The sequence below is a fragment of the Solanum dulcamara genome, chromosome 3 (genome assembly GCF_947179165.1).
Source record: "Solanum dulcamara chromosome 3, daSolDulc1.2, whole genome shotgun sequence".
Lineage (NCBI taxonomy): Eukaryota > Viridiplantae > Streptophyta > Magnoliopsida > Solanales > Solanaceae > Solanum > Solanum dulcamara.
In genome coordinates, this window is record NC_077239.1 from 19,514,915 (window position 1) to 19,527,142 (window position 12,228).

Genomic DNA, 12,228 nt, shown 5'->3' on the forward strand with positions numbered 1-12,228 from the left:
AAATATGTGCATTACGCTATGAAGGCTTCTTATTCCACAACAACTAAAGAACTTTGTCACTCTTTCATATACTAGGGAATTTTACTTGGAAAAAAAAATGTTCCATACTAATGGATTTGGGTCCATAACTATGGGTTCCAATGCATGAGATCTTGTAGCACTTTCTAATGAGGTCCTATTGATTAGTATTACATATAAGAAATCAATTATAGACAATAATACAATTAGATCCGCTCTTCGTAGACAAACTTGGGATTTGCGATCCCAAGTAAGATCGGTTCAGGATCATGGGATCCTTTTTCTATTAGATAGGAAGGGTTGTAGCAAAAAATGTACTTCTAAGTAACTGCCCCATAGATCCTATATCTATCTATATGAAGAAGAAATCATGTAAGGAAGGGGATTATTATTTGTACAAATGGTACTTCCAGATTGGAAAGAGCATGAAGAGATTAACGATACTTCTTTATCTTTTGAGTTTTTCAACCAGATCGGTCGCTCAAAATAATTGGTCTTTATCCGTACCCGATGAAAAAAATGGGATCACCTCTTATGGACTCGTTGAGAATGATTCTGATCTAGTTTGTGTCTTATTAGAAGTAGATGGCGCTCTGGTGGGATATTTATGGATGGAAAAAGATTGTAATCAGTTTGATAATGATCGAGTGACATTGCTTCTTCGGCCCGAATCGAGGAATCCTTTAGATATGATGCAAAATGGCTCTTGTTCTATCCTTGATCAGAGATTTCTCTATGAAAAATATGAATCAGAGTTTGAAGAAGGGGAGGGAGAAGGATCCCTTGACCCGCAGGAGGATTTATTTAATCACATAGTTTGGGCTTCTAGAATATGGCGCCCTTGGGGATTTCTATTTTATTGTATCGAAAAGCCTAATGAATTGTCAACTTATTCTGGGTCCGAATAGAGATATGTAAAAATCAGATCCAATTATGTGTATTCCTAATCCTAAATGGAATGTAATGCTGTAGGGATCCATATGTAAATATAGTATCTATTTAGATAGGCTCGAATGGCCCCTTCTCAATATGAGAATGTATATAACCATATTCAGGCTTAGTCTGGTATGGAATGAACTTTTAATCATGGAATCGACTCGATCATCAGATTATAAGTTTATAACCCTAGTCCATTCCCATTTTGGGTAGAACAGATCTGCTAATTCTTTGATTCTAGTTAGTAAGAGCGATCTTGACCTAAAAAATAGGCCCTAAAAGTTAAAAAAGGCTATCCTGAGCAATTGCAATAATCGGGTTCATTGATATTCCTGGTATAGTAGATGCTATCACACATACAATCATACTCAATTTGATGGAATTGTTTGATCTTAAAGGGGATCTTCTATAATTTCGCACGTGAGAGGTTATTTCTTGGTTTCGTCCAGTCATTAATAACTTGATTATTTTTAGATAATATTAGATACAAACAACGCTTGTAAGGAATCCTATTAAAACCAAGAAATATAGGCCTGCCTGCCATCCACACCAGAATAAATAGAGCTTTCCGAAAAACCTGCTAGTGGAGGAAGACCTCCTAGGGATAAGAGACAGGGCTAAAGATAGAGTCAAAAAAGGATCTTTTATGTATAATCCTGCATAATCTTGAATGTTATTAGTTCTGGTACATAGACCAAATAATAAAATACAAGCAAAAGTTCCTAGATTCATGGAGATATAGAACAGTATATAAGTTATGATGCTTGCATATCCATCATTTGAGTCTTCAACAATTATTCCAATAATTACATATTTGATTTGGCCTATGGATGAATATGTAAGCATACATTTCATACTTGTTTGAGTAATAGCAATGAGATTTACCAATATCATGCTAAGAATAACTAGGATTTCTAGAAGAAGATGCCATTCATTTGATGAGAAATAAAAAGGAATATTAAAAATTTGAGTGGCTGAAGCTTAAGCAGCTACTTTCGAAGTAACAGAAGGAAAAGCAACGACTGGAGTGGGAGATAAATCTGACCCCTTCCCCTGCTGTTGTATCCTTATAAACTATATTGTTACTCTTGTTGCTGTCGGGATAAATCTGACCCCTTCCCTTGTTCCCACCTATGTATATAGTATATTTTAAGAAGTGAACATCCTTCTTAGTAGCAGGGTCCGAGGAAAGAATAGGGAAGTTGATTTCATTATATGTTTTACCAGGGACAGGGCCTACCACAAGAATATCTTTTTTATTGGGGCGATAGCTCTGAAAAGACAAATTGCCAATCTTTTCTTTCATCTCGGGAGATATACGATCTGGAGGAGCTAATTCAAACCCGTCCGCTAAAATAAGAACAACCCCACGTTCAACCCATCTTTTTTACCATTAGCAAGAACCTGTTTCAGTTGCATATTATAAGTAATTCCGACAACTGCTTCTAATACAGTATCAGGAAGTACAGCTTGTGGAACCTCAATTTCCACGGGCTTATTATCTAAATGGCAATTGGCACATACAATATTCCCAGCCGCTTCTCATGGATTTTCATAACTCTGTTGTGCAAAAATAGGATTTGCACTTGAAATGGACGTCCGAGTTAAGATATATATCATGAGTGATACAGAAATAGATCGAGTAATCTGTTTCTTTAGCCTTGAAAAAGCATTTCTAGTTTGCATGGTCCAATCATTGATCGCATAAATTTACTTATGATACTTAGTTGACATTCATAAAAAACATCTAATGAAATATGAGTTCAATCCATCCTATTTAGCAGAAAGATGGATATTCCTTGCTCATTATCGGACAATCACTTATTCACAAACTTCATGTGGAGAAAATAGTTTTCATTTCCCATCTCATGGAAAACCCATTTCGACCCGCTTAGCCTTATCCCCCTTTAGGGGTATTTTAGTGATGTGTTCGATAGGAACTAGACTATCCTATTTGTTCAAATACCTAGCGATAAACTCCTATGTTCCTTTCATTACGGTATTTCTCAACAAGTTCCTGGATAACAAGTCTAAAGGTTTTCTTCTTGATGAGATCGACATTGATGATAGTGACAATATTGATGATAGTGACAATCTGATGCTAGTGATGATATCGATCGTAACCTTGATACAGAGCTGGAACTTCTAACTAGGATAAATGGGCTGACCGTGTATATGATGCTGGAAATAGACCGATCTTATATCACCTTTTAATTCGAATTACCAAAAGCAATTCTCCTTGCATAATATGGATTCCAAACATTCATGATCTGGATGTGAATGAGTCGAATGACTTATCCCTGGGTCTATTAGTGAACCATCTATCCAGGGATTGTGAAAGATGTTCTACTAGAAATATTCTGGTTATTGCTTTGACTCATATTCCCTAAATTGGATCCCACTCTAATAGCTCTGAATAAATTAAATATGTGCATTACGCTATGAAGGCTTCTTATTCCACAACAACTAAAGAACTTTGTCACTCTTTCATATACTAGGGAATTTTACTTGGAAAAAAAAATGTTCCATACTAATGGATTTGGGTCCATAACTATGGGTTCCAATGCATGAGATCTTGTAGCACTTTCTAATGAGGTCCTATTGATTAGTATTACATATAAGAAATCAATTATAGACAATAATACAATTAGATCCGCTCTTCGTAGACAAACTTGGGATTTGCGATCCCAAGTAAGATCGGTTCAGGATCATGGGATCCTTTTTCTATTAGATAGGAAGGGTTGTAGCAAAAAATGTACTTCTAAGTAACTGCCCCATAGATCCTATATCTATCTATATGAAGAAGAAATCATGTAAGGAAGGGGATTATTATTTGTACAAATGGTACTTCCAGATTGGAAAGAGCATGAAGAGATTAACGATACTTCTTTATCTTTTGAGTTTTTCAACCAGATCGATCGCTCAAAATAATTGGTATTTATCCGTACCCGATGAAAAAAATGGGATCACCTCTTATGGACTCGTTGAGAATGATTCTGATCTAGTTTGTGTCTTATTAGAAGTAGATGGCGCTCTGGTGGGATATTTATGGATGGAAAAAGATTGTAATCAGTTTGATAATGATCGAGTGACATTGCTTCTTCGGCCCGAATCGAGGAATCCTTTAGATATGATGCAAAATGGCTCTTGTTCTATCCTTGATCAGAGATTTCTCTATGAAAAATATGAATCAGAGTTTGAAGAAGGGGAGGGAGAAGGATCCCTTGACCCGCAGGAGGATTTATTTAATCACATAGTTTGGGCTTCTAGAATATGGCGCCCTTGGGGATTTCTATTTTATTGTATCGAAAAGCCTAATGAATTGTCAACTTATTCTGGGTCCGAATAGAGATATGTAAAAATCAGATCCAATTATGTGTATTCCTAATCCTAAATGGAATGTAATGCTGTAGGGATCCATATGTAAATATAGTATCTATTTAGATAGGCTCGAATGGCCCCTTCTCAATATGAGAATGTATATAACCATATTCAGGCTTAGTCTGGTATGGAATGAACTTTTAATCATGGAATCGACTCGATCATCAGATTATAAGTTTATAACCCTAGTCCATTCCCATTTTGGGTAGAACAGATCTGCTAATTCTTTGATTCTAGTTAGTAAGAGCGATCTTGACCTAAAAAATAGGCCCTAAAAGTTAAAAAAGGCTATCCTGAGCAATTGCAATAATCGGGTTCATTGATATTCCTGGTATAGTAGATGCTATCACACATACAATCATACTCAATTTGATGGAATTGTTTGATCTTAAAGGGGATCTTCTATAATTTCGCACGTGAGGGGTTATTTCTTGGTTTCGTCCAGTCATTAATAACTTGATTATTTTTAGATAATATTAGATACAAACAACGCTTGTAAGGAATCCTATTAAAACCAAGAAATATAGGCCTGCCTGCCATCCACACCAGAATAAATAGAGCTTTCCGAAAAACCTGCTAGTGGAGGAAGACCTCCTAGGGATAAGAGACAGGGCTAAACATAGAGTCAAAAAAGGATCTTTTATGTATAATCCTGCATAATCTTGAATGTTATTAGTTCTGGTACATAGACCAAATAATAAAATACAAGCAAAAGTTCCTAGATTCATGGAGATATAGAACAGTATATAAGTTATGATGCTTGCATATCCATCATTTGAGTCTTCAACAATTATTCCAATAATTACATATCTGATTTGGCCTATGGATGAATATGTAAGCATACATTTCATACTTGTTTGAGTAATAGCAATGAGATTTACCAATATCATACTAAGAATAACTAGGATTTCTAGAAGAAGATGCCATTCATTTGATGAGAAATAAAAAGGAATATTAAAAATTTGAGTGGCTGAAGCTTAAGCAGCTACTTTCGAAGTAACAGAAGGAAAAGCAACGACTGGAGTGGGAGATAAATCTGACCCCTTCCCCTGCTGTTGTATCCTTATAAACTATATTGTTACTCTTGTTGCTGTCGGGATAAATCTGACCCCTTCCCTTGTTCCCACCTATGTATATAGTATATTTTAAGAAGTGAACATCCTTCTTAGTAGCAGGGTCCGAGGAAAGAATAGGGAAGTTGATTTCATTATATGTTTTACCAGGGACAGGGCCTACCACAAGAATATTTTTTTTATTGGGGCGATAGCTCTGAAAAGACAAATTGCCAATCTTTTCTTTCATCTCGGGAGAGATACGATCTGGAGGAGCTAATTCAAACCCGTCCGCTAAAATAAGAACAACCCCACGTTCAACCCATCTTTTTTACCATTAGCAAGAACCTGTTTCAGTTGCATATTATAAGGAATTCCGACAACTGCTTCTAATACAGTATCAGGAAGTACAACTTGTGGAACCTCAATTTCCACGGGCTTATTATCTAAATGGCAATTGGCACATACAATATTCCCAGCCGCTTCTCATGGATTTTCATAACTCTGTTGTGCAAAAATAGGATTTGCACTTGAAATGGACGTCCGAGTTAAGATATATATCATGAGTGATAGAGAAATAGATCGAGTAATCTGTTTCTTTAGCCTAGAAAAAGCATTTCTAGTTTGCATGGTCCAATCATTGATCGCATAAATTTCTATAATAAATTGGGTAGGTCGCTGGTATAGTTCCCTAGCCACGATTCTGCTATTTGCTGGAATAATCTAGGATGAATCTTCCCGATGATTAGAAATAGGAAGATTAAATATGATTTTCAATACTTTGGTTATGTGCAACTACAACGTTCCAAGCATTCTAATTGGATTAGATTAATATCAATAGATCCTTTATCATCATTTATTGAATGATAAATAACTACAAGTGACGGAAACAGACAATTTAAATAATGGAAAATACAATATTAAAAAATTGCATCAAGAATGACTGGAAAGGTGGAAACAACACCAACTATAATTTGATCATTATGAACAAATCCAAAATTTTAATAGATAGAGCACATAATTAATTCCCAACCCTGGGGTGAATGAAATCCAATACATAAATCAATTAATAAAAGAATAGAAAAAGCTTTTACAGTGTCACTTAAGTTATATAGGAATTCCTGAACCCAAGAGTTCAGAATAACAAGTTTTTCATTACCCAAAATTGAATACCCGCTTAGAATAATAAAACAGATGGTATTTGTTGAGATGTGCAAAATCGTATGGATACGATTCTCATTTTGTATTTTGATTAATTAGATCATTTATTTATGGATTCCTATCCCAAACTCTTCGAGATGTGTTTTCGAGTATTCCCTGATCATTTCGTCTAAGAAGAGGAGTTCCTCTAATTCTATATTTTTTTCTAGAAGACTCTTTTCTTGAATATTATTCAAGAAAATTTCGGATTGCCCAGTATTCCATCAATTAGTAACCCAAGATTCCAGACATTTATTAACTGAGAAAGAAATACACCAGGGCAAAAGTACTATAGATGCAAATAGAAAAGAGGAGTGAATGCTTTCTTTTTTGCCATTTTTTTGTCTGTGAATTGTTAATCAACCCATTCGTACACTCTATGCGATCGAATATTTCTTACACACATGAGTTTTATACTAGGTATAGAACTTATGAATCTATTTTCTTTGTGATTTTGTGGTTAGTCTTTGAATCTAGAAAGAATACAAAAATAGGCTAAGAATTCACTTCGAATGAAGAAATTAAGAATATTGTTTCCTGATATCTCAATTGGTCAAATTCAAAATCCAGTGTTTCCTTTCAATGAATGATCGTAAGAACAACTTTAAGTAATGAATATTATTCATATACGAAAGAACTTCATTGCTATCAAAATATCCAATCTTTTGAAAAAATTTCACTGATTAACCATAGTCGGCAATAGAATAATTAAGGGAAAGATATTTGGATGATCAAAACAAATGACTGGCAAAGGATAAATTGTCTAGTTCTCATTATTTAAGTAAGAAATCCAATTGTTGGTCATTAAAGAATACAAAGAAAGAATTTCAAATTTACAAGATATGATCTATCTGGATCTAAAGTGTCAATTCCAACAAATATTGAACTAAAAAATAAATTTTGCTTTCGAAATGGTTTGCCATCTGAGATGAATCTATTATTTTGATTTGTTATTTGTTATTGAATTGCGTGTGCATAAAGACCATATAATCTAGAAAGACCATAAAAGAGTTTCGTTTTATGGTTCTTTCATATACGTTTTCTTTAATTAAATGAACGCTCTGATTCTCAATTTCTCAAAATCCTTCAATTGGTACACGCAAGAAATAGGCTAATTCAGTAGCCTTTTGTTCAATTTCTCGTGGAGTCAAATTCCCATCAGTACGGGTCAAGGGAATGGACCCCTGGCCTCGGATGTCCATATAATGAACACAACGAGCATAAATACCCTCTTTATGATTTGCTGAGGCGGAAAAAAAGATAGCAAATTTCTACCAAGATAACTGAAAGTTCGAACTAATAAGAAGCCTAATGGCCCTAAAATAAGGATAAAAGCCCAGCAGAAATTACTTATTTTTCGAGACCCCATTATAAGTTCTATCCATATATCGTCTGATCGGCAAGTCATACTTTACTCGATTGCATTTTATTGGAATTAAGATAATACCGCAGAGAAATTTGACTTTACTTTTTTGTTTCTGAAGTAACTCTCATCAACTAGCACTAGTTTGAGGTGAACTAGCACTAGTTTGATGTCAACCTTTAGGAGTAATTCATCAAATTGGTTAAATCTAAAATAATAACATACTCTTTATTTAATACGATCCCACTATACATATCGATATACATAGAGATTCACCGACTACATTTCAACCATCTAGAGATCCTGATCTATTTGAAAATTGCTAGAATTGATATATCCATATATCATGTTTCTGCGGGCATAAGAGTTTTTTCCTTTATGTTCGATGGAAATCAAATGTTATACTACATTACAATAAATAGATATCCGTGTTATGATACAAGTCCACATTTTCAAAAAAAATGAATGAGATTGGGTCCTGGCGGATCTTAACAATCTTGTCTTTTTGAACATGAAGAAATAAAGAAGCCATTGCAATTGCCAGAAAGACTAGGCCTAGTAACGGCACAAAAATAGATGGAAGATTCAAATTTGTTATAGAAGGGTTACCTCAATTTACTATTTGTATCTGTTATTATGTTATTATATAAATAAAGATAGCTTGTAATAATTATAATTAAATTAAGAATTTAAATTCTAATTAGATAATATTTATTATTAATAGAATTTGAAGAATTTGAAATTATTAGTATAGATATAAATATCTATATATCTAAATCTAACTAAGTACGTATAATAAGAATAAGTGCAAAGAATGTAGAACTGTAGAACTAAATAAATGGACTTATTCATCTCCTACATGAGAAAGATATGTATGATAATAAACTTTATTATTTTTCTTTATTTCTTTGTCTTTTGTTCTTGTCTTCTAATTTTCTAAAAATAGATAAAGAGATTTTTACCGATTATTGAAAGATTCGTTCGAATCTGATCCAACATGAATTTTTAGCTAAAATAGTTTTTCGGGAGATAGAGAAAGAGACAAAATTGTTGGGCTATGGCCAATAGTCAATCCAAAGGCCCATGGCATAATCCTATTTGTGAAAAGATTGGCATAATTCTTCTAATTTGGTTCCCAATTCTATTTGGAAAATGATTGGAATTATAATCCTATTTAGAGTTGGTTTTGACATTAGGAAAAAGTACCACTCTATAAATAGGATGATTTGGGAGAATTATACAATTACTCATTGCTAGTGTCTGTGAGAAGCATTAGGCACATAAGAGAGGTTTTTGAGAGAGATTTCAACAAGAGAGAAGAGAGAAGAAAAGGATATTTTCCGTAGCAGTTTTGCCTCTCCGACCAGAAATCTTCGAATTGTATTTGCCAATTCATTTACCATTGGATCGGGCCGAAATTTTTATCTTGTTTTACTAACATCTTATTGTTTGATTTGAATGGCCAAGATCTGACGTGAAGGTCAGCAACATCCCATTTTAGGTCCCAAACAGTAGCTCTATTTTCAGTGATTTTCTTCCTATTATTTTTGTTGGTATAGCTATTGCTTCTTCTTGCTTGACAATTTTTGTGTAGACATTTAGGAGAATATTTGTAACCCTCTTCTTATTATAGTGGAGCAATTCATATTTTGAATATCCCGTGCTTGTTACCTTCGATTTGAAGGGTTTTTCCACGTTAAATTTGGTGTTATTTATTTTCTCTGTTTTTGGGTTTGCGTCCTTCCGTCCTTCCGTCATAACAAAAACTCTATTATATATATTTAAATTTCAAATTATATACCTAAGACAAAAACAAATTCATTTTATTTTTCAAATTTCACAAAAGGAAGAACTCACTCTTGGTGATAAAGCCTTCTTGATTCGTAACCAGGAATATAGGTCAAAAAAAGAGTTATCCTCAACTTTCGTTTTGATTCTTTCTACAATTGGATCTTCTATCGGTAAAGAAAAGGACATTATTATCTTATTTACTTTGATTCGATAAACTAACTACTTTTTGCTACAAACACAAAAATAATAATTGAACTTAGTGCTCTACTTGATTTTGCTTGACTTTTGATTCAAAGGAAAAAAGGCTTGGAGCTTAAATAACTCACTCAAAATACTTTTTAAAAGATTACGTGGTACAATTAGGTCGAATAAACCCTTCTGGAATAGGTATTTAGCTGCTTGTGAACCTTCGGGTACTGTTTTATTCAATGTTTATTCAATTATTCTTTTAAATGCAAATGCAATGTAGGCATTGGGTTCAGCAATAATGATATCCCCCAACATACCAAAACTAGCTGTCACTCCACCAGTTGTTGGAGATGTAAGGATTGATATATAAAATAATTTTTTATTTAATTGATAATCATATAAAGCAGATGATATTTTAGCCATTTGCATCAAGCTCAAACTTCCTTCCTGCATGCGCGCACCAGAAGCACACACTATAATAAAAGGTAAATTTTGATTGGCAGCACGTTCAATCAAATGAGTGATTTTTTCTCTCTGACTATGGATCCCATACTACCCCCCATAAACTGAAAATCCATAACCCCGATTGCTACAGGAATGCCATTTAGTTGGCCTATGCTTGTTTGAATAGCCTCGGTTAATCTTGTCTTTCTTTTATAAAAATCAATACGATATTTATAAGGCTCCTCCTCCGAATGAAATTCAATGGGATCTAGAGAGACCATGTCTTCATCCATAGGATCCCAAGTACACGGATCGATAAAAAGTTCAATTCTATCTGAAATACTCATTTTCAAATAATATCCACATTGTTCACAAATATTCATTTTTTATTTCAAAAATTTCTTATAATTTAATCCATAACAATTTTCGCATTGAACCCACAAATGCTTGTATTTTTGAGTTACCTCTAGATCATTAGAACTTTCTCTTATAGTTAAATCACTACCCTTTGTACGAGTTCGTCTACCGGAACCCTTGTTTTCAGTACTATTTCAACTTTTACCACTACAAATGGCCCTATAAATGTAACTGTCATTGTGATTCTCACTACCACTTATAATGGAAGTACCTATATAGATTTGAGACTAAAGATAATTATCAATGCAACTATTAATGTGATTATTCCAACTATATTGATTATCATATATGTAAGACATGTAAGAATTATAGTAGGGATCTTCGCCCCTAAATCCATTATTCAGATAACTCGAGTTTCGATAACTAAAAAAAGAACTTTCTAGTTCACTCAAAAAAGAATGATCGGTGTCAATCTCAAAAATCTGATTTTCAATATCAAAATGATGGAATAATTATCTCCATTCCTATCACTAACTAAAAAAGTGTCATCAGAGATGAAATTCCAAATGTCTTTAACGCCGAATAAATAATCAACATTACTGCAACAATGAATATTTTTCTCTTTTAGATTTGGATCTTCACTGGTATTTTCAATAGGAACAAGACTGCCCATTGATTTATTTAGCCCACACCTGCGTTCGAACTCCTTCTTAAACAACATCGAATTAAACCACCATCTTTCCATAGAGTTTTCTTTCCACCTATTTGCATGAAAATACAATAGATGAATAGTCATTCTCTATAAAATTATTTATTTGAATATCTTATTTTCTATCAGACTAAGCATAGAAATCCAATCACTAGGATTATTAACTAATACGGATTATGAGTATTGAAAGAAATTTTTAAATCTGGGGGAACACTTCACTATATATTAATTTATTGGAACCCCCTTTTATTATTAAAAATAATAGATTTTTTGATAAAGGGTAGCTTATCCTATGTCGTGTCAAATTCCCATCGAAAAAAAAAAGAATTTTTCCTCTCCTATAAAGAAATCAAAAAAAATTCATAAAATCTCGTCTAATACAAATATCTAATCACTAACTAATCTAAATCTAAAATATAATAATAAGTAATAAATTAAGGTTCTATTTAAACACGGAACAAAGGGGAAAATATAAAGGATGGGTAGAAAGAGTTGTAATACTTGGCATGAATAAGGGAAACTACAAACTACAGGATAGAAAAGAATATACTAATCCTAAGGATCCATAGGATTAACCGTGGATCCAAGACAACAATAGAAAGATTTGACTCTTAGATTTTGATTTACTTTTCTATATTTTGTATTTCAAATCTTGATCAAAATATATGCAATAGAATCTTAGTTGTATTCGGCTCAATCCTTTTAGTAAAAGATTGGGCCGAGTTTAATTGTAATTGAATTAAGAGAACGAAGGATAATTACTTTAGTTGTTTCTCCTTAACCTTCTT

General features: G+C 33.4%; 3 pseudogenes; all 3 read right to left on the reverse strand.

The window, feature by feature from the left end:
• Positions 1-1,434: 1,434 nt before the first annotated feature.
• Positions 1,435-2,640, reverse strand: LOC129883502 (cytochrome f-like; annotated as a pseudogene).
• Positions 2,641-5,289: 2,649 nt separating this feature from the next.
• Positions 5,290-6,017, reverse strand: LOC129883504 (cytochrome f-like; annotated as a pseudogene).
• A 3,988-nt stretch (positions 6,018-10,005) lies between these two features.
• LOC129882462 (acetyl-coenzyme A carboxylase carboxyl transferase subunit beta, chloroplastic-like) lies at positions 10,006-11,527 on the reverse strand (annotated as a pseudogene).
• Between the last annotated feature and the right edge of the window lie 701 nt (positions 11,528-12,228).